The sequence below is a fragment of the Cyprinus carpio genome, chromosome A25 (assembly GCF_018340385.1).
Source record: "Cyprinus carpio isolate SPL01 chromosome A25, ASM1834038v1, whole genome shotgun sequence".
Classification (NCBI taxonomy): domain Eukaryota; kingdom Metazoa; phylum Chordata; class Actinopteri; order Cypriniformes; family Cyprinidae; genus Cyprinus; species Cyprinus carpio.
Window position 1 is genome coordinate 253128 of NC_056596.1, and position 12621 is coordinate 265748.

Genomic DNA, 12621 nt, shown 5'->3' on the forward strand with positions numbered 1-12621 from the left:
GTATCCTTTCAGTAATAAACATTTAAGTGTTAAGTATTTAAAATAGAATGACTATTTTTGTAAGGTCATTAGTTAACACTGCATCAGTACTAAACCTGATGTCCTCATTTCTTCTGTCTGAGAATCACATGATTTCCCGTGACACACAACCATTCATGCATTTACTGACGCTGACTAAACACACTCCCGGTCTGAAGATAACCCACATTCCTGATGCTCAAGTGTTATCCCAGCATTCCCACTTCATTCCAACTCTTCTGTTTAATTCAATGCTCTCAGTTTATTCTCATCCGAAAAGAGCAACTGATCATGAACCCTGGACATTTTATGAGCTGGGGATTGCTGGAAAATAAACACAGCTGCAGAAAAGTTTAATGATTAATGAATTTATACTTCAAAGGCTTTTGGTGAAAGATTAATTTCGCTGCAGCTGTAATAATTTTACCGCAGTAAACCTTCAATGAGGTCACATGATAATATCACATCAAATCTCAGAGAAACAACCATTTACGATAAGAGTATTAAATGAGAGCTGGTGCTTTCAACACAGAACAAATACTAAAAGGAGGGGAAGGCCTAAAAGAGGATCACTTCCTTCTTTAGTCCACTGTGTGGATGTGGATCTTTCAGCTCAAGATTTCAGAAAAGACAAATATCAAAGGGATACTCCATCCCAAAAAGAAAATTTTGTCATTAATCACTTACCCCCATGTCGTTCCAAACCCGTAAAAGCTTCGTTCGTCTTCGGAACACAATTGAAGATATTTTGAATGAAAACCGGGAGGCCTGTGACTGTCCCATAGACTGCCAAGTAAATAACAGTGTCAAGGTCCATAAAAGGTATGAAAGTCATCGTCTGTGTCTCTCCATATCACCGTATGCTCCGTATGCTCTTCTGTATCATCCGCGCCACAAGGATGCGCTGTTTCTACTTGTATTTAGCTTTGATTTGATATAAAACAGCGCATCCTTGTGGCGCGGATGATACAGAAGAGCATAAGCAGCATACGGTGATATGGAGAGAGACAGAGGAGACTGCTGACAAAGGAATTGTTGAATAAAGTCGTTATTTTTGTTTTCTGTATTTAACCTCAGAACGATCTCAAAATAAAAAGAGGAGGAAAAGTCTGATCTTGAGGTGGCTGTGCTTTAAAATTAAATTATTATAATCTTAATTCAAGTGATGAAGGATTTTGACAGTCTGACAATAATCAGTGTTGAGCACTACTGTAAGGTTAACCCTGCCTGCTTTAAATGTTTGAAAATAATTAACGGTTGAAAATATTCGTTAGAAATTTAGAAAAGTGATCAAACATAGTGACATTACTTTCATAAAGTAATTGAGTAATTACATTACTTATTACATTTTAAATAGGGCAACTTGTAATCTGTAACCTATTATATTTCCAAAGTAACCTTCCCAACACTGTCTGTCTATCCACACACACACACACACACACACACACACAAACACAAAAGACTATTAAATCAAAAACTTGATATTTGTAATTAAATCTTTATTGTTTTGCTTAAAAGAAGTGTCCATAGTGAAAAAAATATCTGCCCCCATTTTCCTAATAAACAAACGTTTGATTATTATGGCACCTAATGGTGAAGTTGAACCTGGTGATGTCTGTTCAAAGTGTCATTACAGCAGGGCCCAAAATATCATTAATGAAGCAAACTAATAAACAAACAAACAAAACGTTATGAATGACAATGAATCTAACAGCCTAACAAACTCTGACAGCAGCAAAATCTGTATTAAAAAAAACAAAACAAAATCTGATGTAGAAACAATTTAATCATTATTAGTAGCGTAGCAAAAGTTTATTAATTATTATAACATGCCAGAATCGAGTGGATAACACAAATATGGTTCGACACAAAATAATAACATATTGGCATAAATGTCTACGAATGAAAACGTAAAATGGAGTAAATGAAGAGAAAAGGAATGAAATAATGAACAAAGAAAACCAACTTTAAGACTGAAATGCTTTGGGCTTCCTGTCTGATCAGGTGAAAGAGCGCTGATATTGATATAAAACACACCAGGAGTGTGTTTTTAAATGCTAAACACAGAAACATGATCCGAAATCTATGAAAGATTTAAAACGATCCTTTGAATAAAAAACAACAAGCCAGTAAAAAAAAAGAAAAAAGAAAAATCGCTGTGTGGAGTGTTGAGATACAGTTCCTCAGTCATTTTATTTCAATAGTCCCTAATAACTGTATTACAACCTCTTTTACTGCAAAATACAATGTCATCATGATGTTTAAAAGTGTATAGACCAATACTCTGGACGTCTAAAACAAACTCGGTCACTATTTGTCTCTGAAAACCATACTTAATTATTTCAAACTCCTTGACAGTTCACACAGGTAGCCTGATGGGAAGTTTCTTACAGCGAGAGTATATGAATGAGCGGCGAGCGCCCTCTAGTGTAAACCATTGACATCATTACTGACGAATAACAAATCCAAGTGAAACAGGTCTGGTTGCATACAGAGGAGGAAGACACCCAGCCACCACATGCACTCACATCCCCAAAACAATAAAGATGCAAAGTAAGAAAATAAAGGTGACGATTACACAGAAAATATACAAGTTACTAACTCAATCAGAGTAACAAGCGGCCGGACAGATGATTTCCCTTTGCAGCGCCATTTCTCTTGGTTTATAGGCGAGAGGTAAAGAGTGTGGAAAGGCCTCAGTTATCGGTGAGTTTGTGTTTGAGCGCGGACGCCGCCTCACGCGATCGCTTTCGCCTCTGGCAGAAACGCCTCCCAGTATTTTATCATCTAGAGGAGAGAGAGAGTGAAATATGAATGTGTTTTAAACATGATCCAGTCAGATCAAATAATTTAAAATGTTTCTGTACCTGTTGTTGTGAGTGCAGCACTGACTCCAGATATTTGATGATTTGTCTCTTAAAATCTCGAGCTTTCTCTTTCTGTTAGCAGGGAAATTATAATGAAAAGTTAGTCTTTTAGAAGAGAAGAATGTTTTGAAGGTGAATTTAAAGGAATAGTTCAGCTAAAAAAATTAATTTGATGAAAATGTACTCACTCTCAGGCCATTCAAGATGAGTTTGTTTCTTCAACAGAGCAGATTTGGAGAAGTTAGCATTCCGTCACTTGCTCACCAATGGATGCTCTGCAGTGAATGGGTGCCGTCAGATTGAGAGGCCAAACAGCTGATAAAAACATCACAATAATCCACACCACTCCAGTCCATAAATTTACATCTTACGAAGCAAAAAACTGCATGTTTGTAAGACACAAATCCATCAACAAGACTTTTTCAACTTCAAAATGTTGCTACTGGCTAAACTATGATTATCTATTATGCATAATATCACTTCCTCCAGTAAAAAATCCATGTCCTGGTGTTGTCTCTCACATCAAAATCAACCCATATATTTGTTTTAGACCGTTTCCACTTTTAAATGATGCTTGATCTGTGCAAATTTCGCTCCTGATTCAGATGAGATGACTTTTTCACTGCTGAAAGCAATATTATGGACTCGTATTTTTTAGGCGGAAGCAACAGTTTGAATTTGAAAAGTTTTTATTGTTGATTTTTGTGTTTTATAAAAGATGTTTTTTTTTCAAGAGATTTTAAGATGTGGTGTGGTGTTGTGTGTTTTTTGTGATGTCTTTATCAGCTGTTTGGACTCTCATTCTGACGGCACCCATTCACTGCAAAGCATGCATTGGTGAGCAAGTGATGCAATGCTGCATTTCTCCAAATCTGTTCAGATAAAGAAACAAACTCATCTACATCTTGTATGGCCTGAGGGTGAGCACATTTTCAGCTAATTATAATTTTTGGGTGCACTGAATTTAAATTAATGTGGAAGTCAGGTCTCACATCAAATCGGATGACTTCTTTCCGTACGGTGGCTGAGATTCTCTCAAAGTCTCTCTCGTACTGCGTGACTTTTTGCTTCCCACTGGAGGATAAGAATAAGAGAGAGTCCTTATAAAGCGGATTTGCAAAGGTTTACAGATGTTATCGTTTATCTGTATAACAGCAGTGAGTCTGTAAACATCCACCAAACAAATGTTTGCGCAGTTACCTCAGCGATCTCATCCTTGGCCTGCTGGAGTTTGTCAGGTTTGTTGGCCCACAGGAGCTTGGCCTCGGTCTCTCTTTTCTTGCGCATGTTCTCAGCGTCCTGCCAGCGCTGCCACGCTTTCATTCTCTGATCAAAACACCCCTGACAAACACGTTATTAAGAAGATATATTAATGGGTGGATGGTTGGTATGATTGAAATCTTATGGTATTACAACAGGAACAAGATTAATAATTAGATACAGCTTTTTAATAATACTTTATTTTAAATATTTTATAATCATATTTTATTCTATATTATATTGTAGACCAAAAGCAGTGTTAAGTCTCTGGGGTATATTTGTAGCAAATAGCCAAAAAAAACCATTGTATGTGTCAAAATTATTGATTTTTCTTTTATGCCAAAAATCATTAGGATATTAAGTAAAGATCATGTTCCATGAAGATATTTTGTAAATTTCCTATAGTAAATATATCAAAACTTAATTTTTGATTAGTAATATGCATTGGTAAGAATTCATTTGGACAACTTTAAAGGCGATTTTTTCAGTATTTAGATTTTTTTGCACCCTCCGATTCCAGATTTTCAAATAGTTGTATTTCGGTCAAATATTGTCCGATCCTAACAAAATATACATCAATGGAAATATTATTATTCATCTTTCAGATTATGTATAAATCTCAATTTCGAAAAATTGTCACTTAAGACTGGTTTCATGGTCCAGGGTCACATATTACTGCAAGACTAAATATTTTAGGATCATAATACATATATGTATTTACATAGTTGTTTATATAAATTATTATTATTATTATTATTATTATTATTACAATAAAATGTAATAATAGTAAATATATAAAATTTATATTGCATTGCTAAAAATGTTAAAAAGCAATTTCTTGTTTGTAATTGTAATATTTACAAAACAAATCAAAAACAAATGTATTATTATCAACAACAACAATAACAGAATTAATTTTATATATATATATATATATAAACAAACTATGGACAATCCAGTCCATTCGTAATAAGAACACCCTAACTATGACTGGATGATGAGATCTGAAGCAGTTTTCTTCTGTGTGTGGTGCGTGTGTGTGTGTACCCTGACGGCTACCCCAAGCAGACGTATATAATCGCTCTTAAGGCAGCTCTGAGAAGGTTGAAGAAGTCGCTTGGAGGCCGGTTCGCTGATTGGAGCTGCTCGATTCGATCTTCCACACTGGCCAGCATGAGAGATGAGCTCGCGACAGAGCCGTGTTGTCCTTCAGAGCTGCCCAACATCGCCAAGCTCTTCGCAAACACAGCCGTGTTCCCAGACAACTCTGAAGCACACACAACACCATCAAACCAGTATTTGACTGACAGTATCACATATTTTCATCATCCAATCAATTTATGGCAGATAAAATAAAGCATCATCCTAACTTTTGTCAATAAATATATTTACTCAACAGATGTCACATTAGCACAAATAAAATGGGTTGCCACTATTTTTTAAAGAATAAATATCTGCATTTAAATTCAAATTCAGCTAAATTTGTGATTGTTTGCACTTCTGACCTTTCTGTGGATTGACAAGTGATTCCACCATGACGTGCCAAGTTTCCGCAATGCTTGCTCTTATTTTTCTACATCCTGGATCTTCTCATCAAAACCACTGAACACACACACAAACGCACCAGTTTTATACTCAGTATCCTTCTAGGTTGGTTTACAAGGCCGATCGGTGTAAAGAGGAGTTCCGTGTGGGATTGGACCGCATGTTCTTCCACTCACCACATCTTGTTCGTTCATCTTGATGGTCATCTACTCACAGCATCGTGGCTTTGTTCAGCAATTTTAAGGAAGCCAGCTCCATCAGAGCCTGTGTGCTGACCGAATCTGGGTAACTAACACACACACAGAGCATTGAATTGTCAATTACAAACATGTTTCTGCATGTGAGGAATACACAAGTAAACATCTGCAAGTCACTTCTCTTAGGAAAGGTTCATGCTAATGCTGGAAAAGTGCAGATTTATGTGCAGAATAATTAAAATGTTCGTTTTTTATGTTACTAAACAGAAACCATTTTACCTCCTCTTTCTCAAAAACTCTCTCACATCAGGGTCCTGCAGTAGAGACAGGGTGACCACACAAACCCTCTGAAGATACCTGCAACCACACAAACAATCTCACATTTTACATTTTTAAAATAGTGTACAATAAGTACAATAATAATTATTATACTAACATTATATATACAGTAGAAAAAAAATGACTTTTTTGTTACCCTGGAGCACAGAAGCAGTCTTAAGTCTCTGGGGTGTATTTGTAGGCAATAGCCAAAAAAACATTGTATGGGTCAAAATTATAGATTTTTCTTTATGCCAAAAATCATTAGGATATTAAGTAAAGATCATGTTATATGAAGATATTTTGTCAATTTCCTACTGTAAATATATCAAAACTGAATTTTTGATTAGTAATATGCATTGCTAAGAACTTCATTTGGACAACTTTAAAGATGATTTTCTCAATATTTTGATTTTTTTGCACCCTCAGATTCCAGATTTTCAAATATTGTCCGATCCTAACAATCCATACATTAATGTTAATGTTATTTTTTTTTATTTAGGTTTAATGTGTTGATCTCAATTTCGAAGAATTGACCCATATGACTGGTTTCGTGGTCCAGGCAGGGTCACACATATATTAATATTAATTACTACTAATATTATATTATTCAAGCGAAGTCATTTTTCTGCCTTCATTACAAATAAAATATATTAATTACTACTAACGTAATATTACATTATATTATCCAATCTAAACAATCAATAACATTAGATTGGTTAATATAATAAAATGTGATATAATATAATCTAAATTGTAATTAATATTGTATTGTATAAAACACTATAAAAAGGTGACTAGACATAGCATACATAATTTTAATGAGGACAGACAAAATACATATAATGTTAGTAGTAATTAATATCAATATACAGTATAATACTTATATAATATAATTTATTATAAGTAATCCAAGTATTTTATAATAATATAATGTATATGAAAATATAACATTACCATTTGTCCACATTAAAATGTATATTAGTATTAATTATAACTTACATTATATTACATATTATATCTACATAATTTTGTGTCCAAATTAAAATACATACAATATTTTTTACTACCATCACTTTAATTTATTAAAGTCATTTTAACTAATTTACGTTTAAAGTAATTATTCTTAATATTAATGTACCTTCACATTATATTACTCAGTCTAAGTAATTTTCTGTCTTCATTAATGTGCAAAGACATATAATGTTAGTAGTAATTAATGTTGATATTGTATTATCCAGCCTAAGTATTTTTTTCTGTCCTAATGAATTAAAATTATATACATTAATATCAATTACGTTTACAATAGTATTTTTATATTATATTATATTTTATTATATTATCCAGTTTAAGCATTTTTTCAATTCTCATTAAAATTGAAATACTCTATAGCAGTAATTTGGGGATTTTAGACCCATGATATTTCACTGGAGGCAGGGCCAAACTTAGCACAATGTAATAGAAGAGAAACCAAAAAAAAAAGTTCGGTCATGCCACACTGTTGACAACTGTGGCTGGTCGAGACAAAACTCAGAGAAGAACTGTGATTCATGGCTTTAGTTTAGTGCACCTAGATAAGAAACAACGCTGACGAACCTCTCAAGAGCAGCTCTCCTCCGCTCCACAAACTCTGCTGACGATGGGTCCTCCTTCACGACTTTGGACTTTTGTCAATACCTGGCAAATCCACACATTATTCAGAATCAGCCACTTATTAACAATCAGATCAGATGTGTGATGCATCGGCAGAACCAAGTCCTACCCAGAATTGCTCTTCTTGGCGGTGGAGGTATGATGTATCCATCCATTCTGTGTGTTTTCTCCGAGAGCTTTTCGAACAATCCCACGGAAATCCACTGAAACGTCTGCGGACAGGGTAAACGTCTTGCTACGGAACATGGTTAAGACGTCTGGGAGCACGATGAGAAAGCAGTGAGATTCAGACTGTGTGTTATTTTGTGTGTTAATGTGAACAGGATGAGAAGAGAAGAGACTGAAAATTCACCTGTGTTGAAACTTTGTAGGCCATATAAGCATTCATACCATCACCTGTGAGGAGAAGAGAGAGAATCGCTTTGCATGAACAAAAGAACAGACCAAAAAACCCATACCATATAACACATACTGTATGTGCTGCTAATGTAAATGTTCAAATATTACAAACAGGTTTAGCTTCAAGTTGCTGAGATGCTTTATGATCTTGCTCTCCTGGCTGAAAAAAAAGTCTTAAGGGGGGGTCTAATGCTATTTCATGCATTCTGAGTTATTTACACTGTATAAGAGTGTAAAAAAAAAAAAAAAAAAAAAAAAAAAAAAAAACATCTCATGTTAAACATGACCTCCAGGAGCTCGGCTGTTTTCAGAGGGAAGCGTTAAGTTGTATCTGTCTTTCAAAAATCTGATAAAACTAAAGAATCTTTGAAGATATGAAGGATGCAACACAGTATTATATGTGACCCTGGAGCACAAAACCTGTCTTAAGTTGCTGGGGTAATTTGTAAAGCAGTAGCCCAAAAACACATTGTATGGGGTCAAAATTATCGATTAGATTTTTATTTCATGCCAAAAATCATTAGGACATTAAGATCATGTTCCATGAAGTTTTTTTGTTTATTTCCTTAAGTATATATATAAAAACTTAATTTTTGATTAGTAATATGCATTGCTAAGAACTTCATTTGGACAACTTTAAAGATGATTTTCTCAGTATTTTAATTTTAATGCACACTCAGATTCCAGATTTTCAAATAGCTGTATCTCAGAACATACATCAATAGAACAAAACATACATCAATAGAAAGATTATTGATGTATATGATGATATGTATAAATCTCAATTTCGTAAAATTTACACTTAAGACTGGTTTTGTGGTCCAGGGTCACATATAGTCAATATTAACACTCGAGGAACATGTGTGTGTCGTATGTCCCCTTTAACTGACCAAACCTGGTCTACGAGACTGGTCTGGTTCGCTTGTTTTAAAAGAGCTGTCAGCTTTTCAGACTAAATCAGCAAAACACCAGTTCCTCCAGGCCAGAAGATCAGCTTAAACCAGCAGACTAGTGTAAATAAGCCCTACGATCTCAGCAAGACAGAAAAATAACACAAATATTTAAAATAAAACATTTAAAAGGGCCCTATTATTGTAAAAAAAAAAAAAAAAAAAAAAAAATTACACTGTTAAACTTTTATTATTTCAATAAATTAGACATGCTTTTTCATTAACAGAATTTGGGAAATTGGTTTCATAGGGCTCTATATAAAATAAAAACAATTACATATTTAAATGATCTCTGTTATGATTGGCTAACCTCTTCGCACATTGGTTGGATTAGGCTTTTTCCCCCCAAGTGAACAAGAAAAATCCATTTTTTTTTTATTATAGGAACTAAACAGTTATTACGCTAAAATGTTATTCTCAAAATCCTCCAAAACAAATGTATTTCTGCAACTGTAACTTGATAATCAGCACCTGCTAAATCACAAACACCCAAAACTCATCACATCTTCTCTGTAACCGTCTGTAAAACCACAATCCCAGATACAGTCAAACTGCCAGTAAAATATTACTCATCTTCCCTATAACATTTACTGCTGATCTGAGACATTATAGTAACCTCAAACCTTCAAAAAGGAGAAGGACAGGAAATGAAAAATAGCTGGCACAGGGCGAAAAGAGGAAGTTCCAGACAGCCGTATATCAGCGATTCAGATCCTTAATTAGAACAATTTCACCTCGTCAGATAATCAATTTCCCGTTTTCTGCGACTGTGTTTGAATCTTATTTTAAACCTATGTTTTATGTGCGAAGAATTAATCCTCAAAAGCCTGAAAAAAAAGGGATATTAGAAAGTAAAGCGCAGCTGTCATAGCAGAGGACGATCTTACCGACTTTCTCTGGATTCGTGACAGAAATGTTCAGATCAAACTTGTCCTCACTTTCCTCTTCCTCAAGCTTAGGGATATTAGAAAGTAGAGGGAAGAGGGAAACCGAGTGAGCAATTCCCCTGAGATGTGCATGAAGGCTTGATGGGAATTTTAACAAATCTGGTTTTGATTTGGATTCCATTTAATTATTCATGTAGTATATTGAATAAATTTGGTGTTTAAGTACATTTTTGACTAATAGAAATAAATAATGCATGGGTTTAAGATTCATTCAAAAGAATCAGCTCATGAGAAGTGGATCATTAAAGGAATCAAACATCATTCTGTTTCAGTATTTATTTATTTATTTTTTTAGCAGCTGATTCCCAACCTCTTTAGAAGTGTATAGAGTGTTTTACCTCCTCCAGGGTTTTGGACGGCGCTTTGCTGGAGCTGCTGGCTTCAAGGGGCGGCAAGGAGCCGATACTGATGGTTTCACAGCGTCCCTTTCTTGGCGGTCATTACGAGGACTGTCCAGAGACAACTCCACGGTAGCTTCTGAGTAAAATAATGAGAGAAAAAGTGTGATTTATATGTTTCAATAAAAAGATGAGAAGACATTGCAACACACACACACACACACAGCAAAACACATTCCATCAGCTCAACACAGCCCAGGGGTGAGAGGGCAAAAGGTCGAGGAGAAATTCCTTTCCTCTTCCTGAGTCAACGCTGAGAAAGCGAATTCATCATCCATCGCTCAAAAAGTGACGTGTGTATGGATTCCTGTTAATACAATAGAATGTGCCAGTAAAGCGAAAGAGGGTGAACAGCAGAGGAAAATGATAAAATGTGTTTTCGCCTGAAAAAGCTACAGAACGTAAACTTGTTAACTGTCACCCCGTCCCGTATACAGGACACCTACGTTTTACTTCACTAAATCGTATCTAATCATGCTATATCTATATATCGGTGGAAAGGTCTAAGACTCCTAAATGGATATTTTACCAATGTTTTGTTAAAAAATTATGTAGGACAAGTAATTGATTAATTTATGACAAGAGTGCACCCTCAAAAATCTACATCATAACAGGAGTTCAAACAAAGTCTTCTTCGTTACCTTTTTCTCTGTCACACTTTAGAAATAATCAGAAATTATATATCAACTGAAAACTTAAAATCTCAAAATTCATCCTTTAAAACCCATTTTAAAATCAGACATTGTATTACCGTGAAAATGGTACATCAATATCATGTTATAAAATGTTTTTTATATATGAAATTATAAAAAATTTGAGTTTGGAAAGTGCACTTTCAAGTCTATGTTCAAATATGTGAGTGACAGTTAAGGGCGTTAAAATCTGTTGTTTAGTTGGGTATTTATATTTATGATAGCATTTATTAATATTTTGAATCGGCTATTTTTTTTATTTTTTTTTTTTTAATTTTATTTTTTTTTTATATTTTCTGTTTAAGTATATATGGCTTTTGACAGTTTCATTAGTCTGTTTATTTAAATATTGCTCTACGTAGTTTCATTTTATTTTTTATTTCAGTTTTAAACTTAAGCCAGTTACGTTACCAGAACTCTAATTCTATTTTTTTTTTTTTTTTTTTTAAGTTTAGGTTTTTCATTTCATAATTACTTTTTTATGTCAGCTTTATGTCAATCAAAAACAACAACAACTATTAGTTACCAACAAAAAAAAACCCGTGCTTCAAACCGTGTCTCACAAGGTACTTAAACACGAATCAAGGATCAGATTCCCCTGTGAAGGCTTAATTATTGTCTGGAAACATTAATCAAACAGTTAAATAAATATGTGATGTTCAAATGTTTGGGAAGGCAGCTCACTACCGTTTCGAAACACAACTCGAACTTTCAAATGCAAAATGTTCCAAGCGCAAGCATTGATGCCCAAAAAACGTGATGTGGGGGAAAGTTGAACTAGATTTCAAAGAAACGCTAAATTGCTCTCTTAAAGTTTGAGAACTGAAATGATACGTTTCGAATATGTAATGTGTAGCTAAAAAAAAAAACGTTGTGTAGGTAGGCAAACCCACTAGGCTTTTAAAACAAAACAAGTTCAAGCGCATGTACAATGCTCAAAAAATGCTTGTCGTAGGACGGGTAGCTAGGGCTTTTGAAACACAAACTGAAATTGCTAAAAAAGCAAGATTTTGAGACTCCAAATAACTGGGATATTTCGGGGTCATCATTTACTCACCCTCATGTCGTTTCCAATCTGTAAGAAGTTTCTTCAAAATGCAAATGAAAGTTTATTAGGTTTCAGAAGGGCCACAGTTATGCTCTGGTGGCACAGGTGGGAATGTCGTACCTGAGAAGAGATCCTGCTCCTCAGAGTGAACCCCGTTGGTCCTGGAGCTGCTGCTGCTGTTTGCGGAGCGGTTGGGGGCAGGTGTGCAGGTCAAAGCTCCTCAGAGAAACAGATCAGTGGGGTCGTCTTTAACCTGTGGCTTGACCTTCACGTCTGATTCACCTCTGTGAAAAACATCAACAGGTGGCCCCGGGCGGTTTGAGGATTCC

The 12621-nt window shown here is 34.8% G+C and overlaps 1 pseudogene; it reads right to left on the reverse strand.

Moving 5' to 3' along the window:
* Positions 1-1496: 1496 nt before the first annotated feature.
* The window catches only part of LOC109063394, a 13762-nt pseudogene continuing 2637 nt past the window's right edge, over positions 1497-12621 (reverse strand).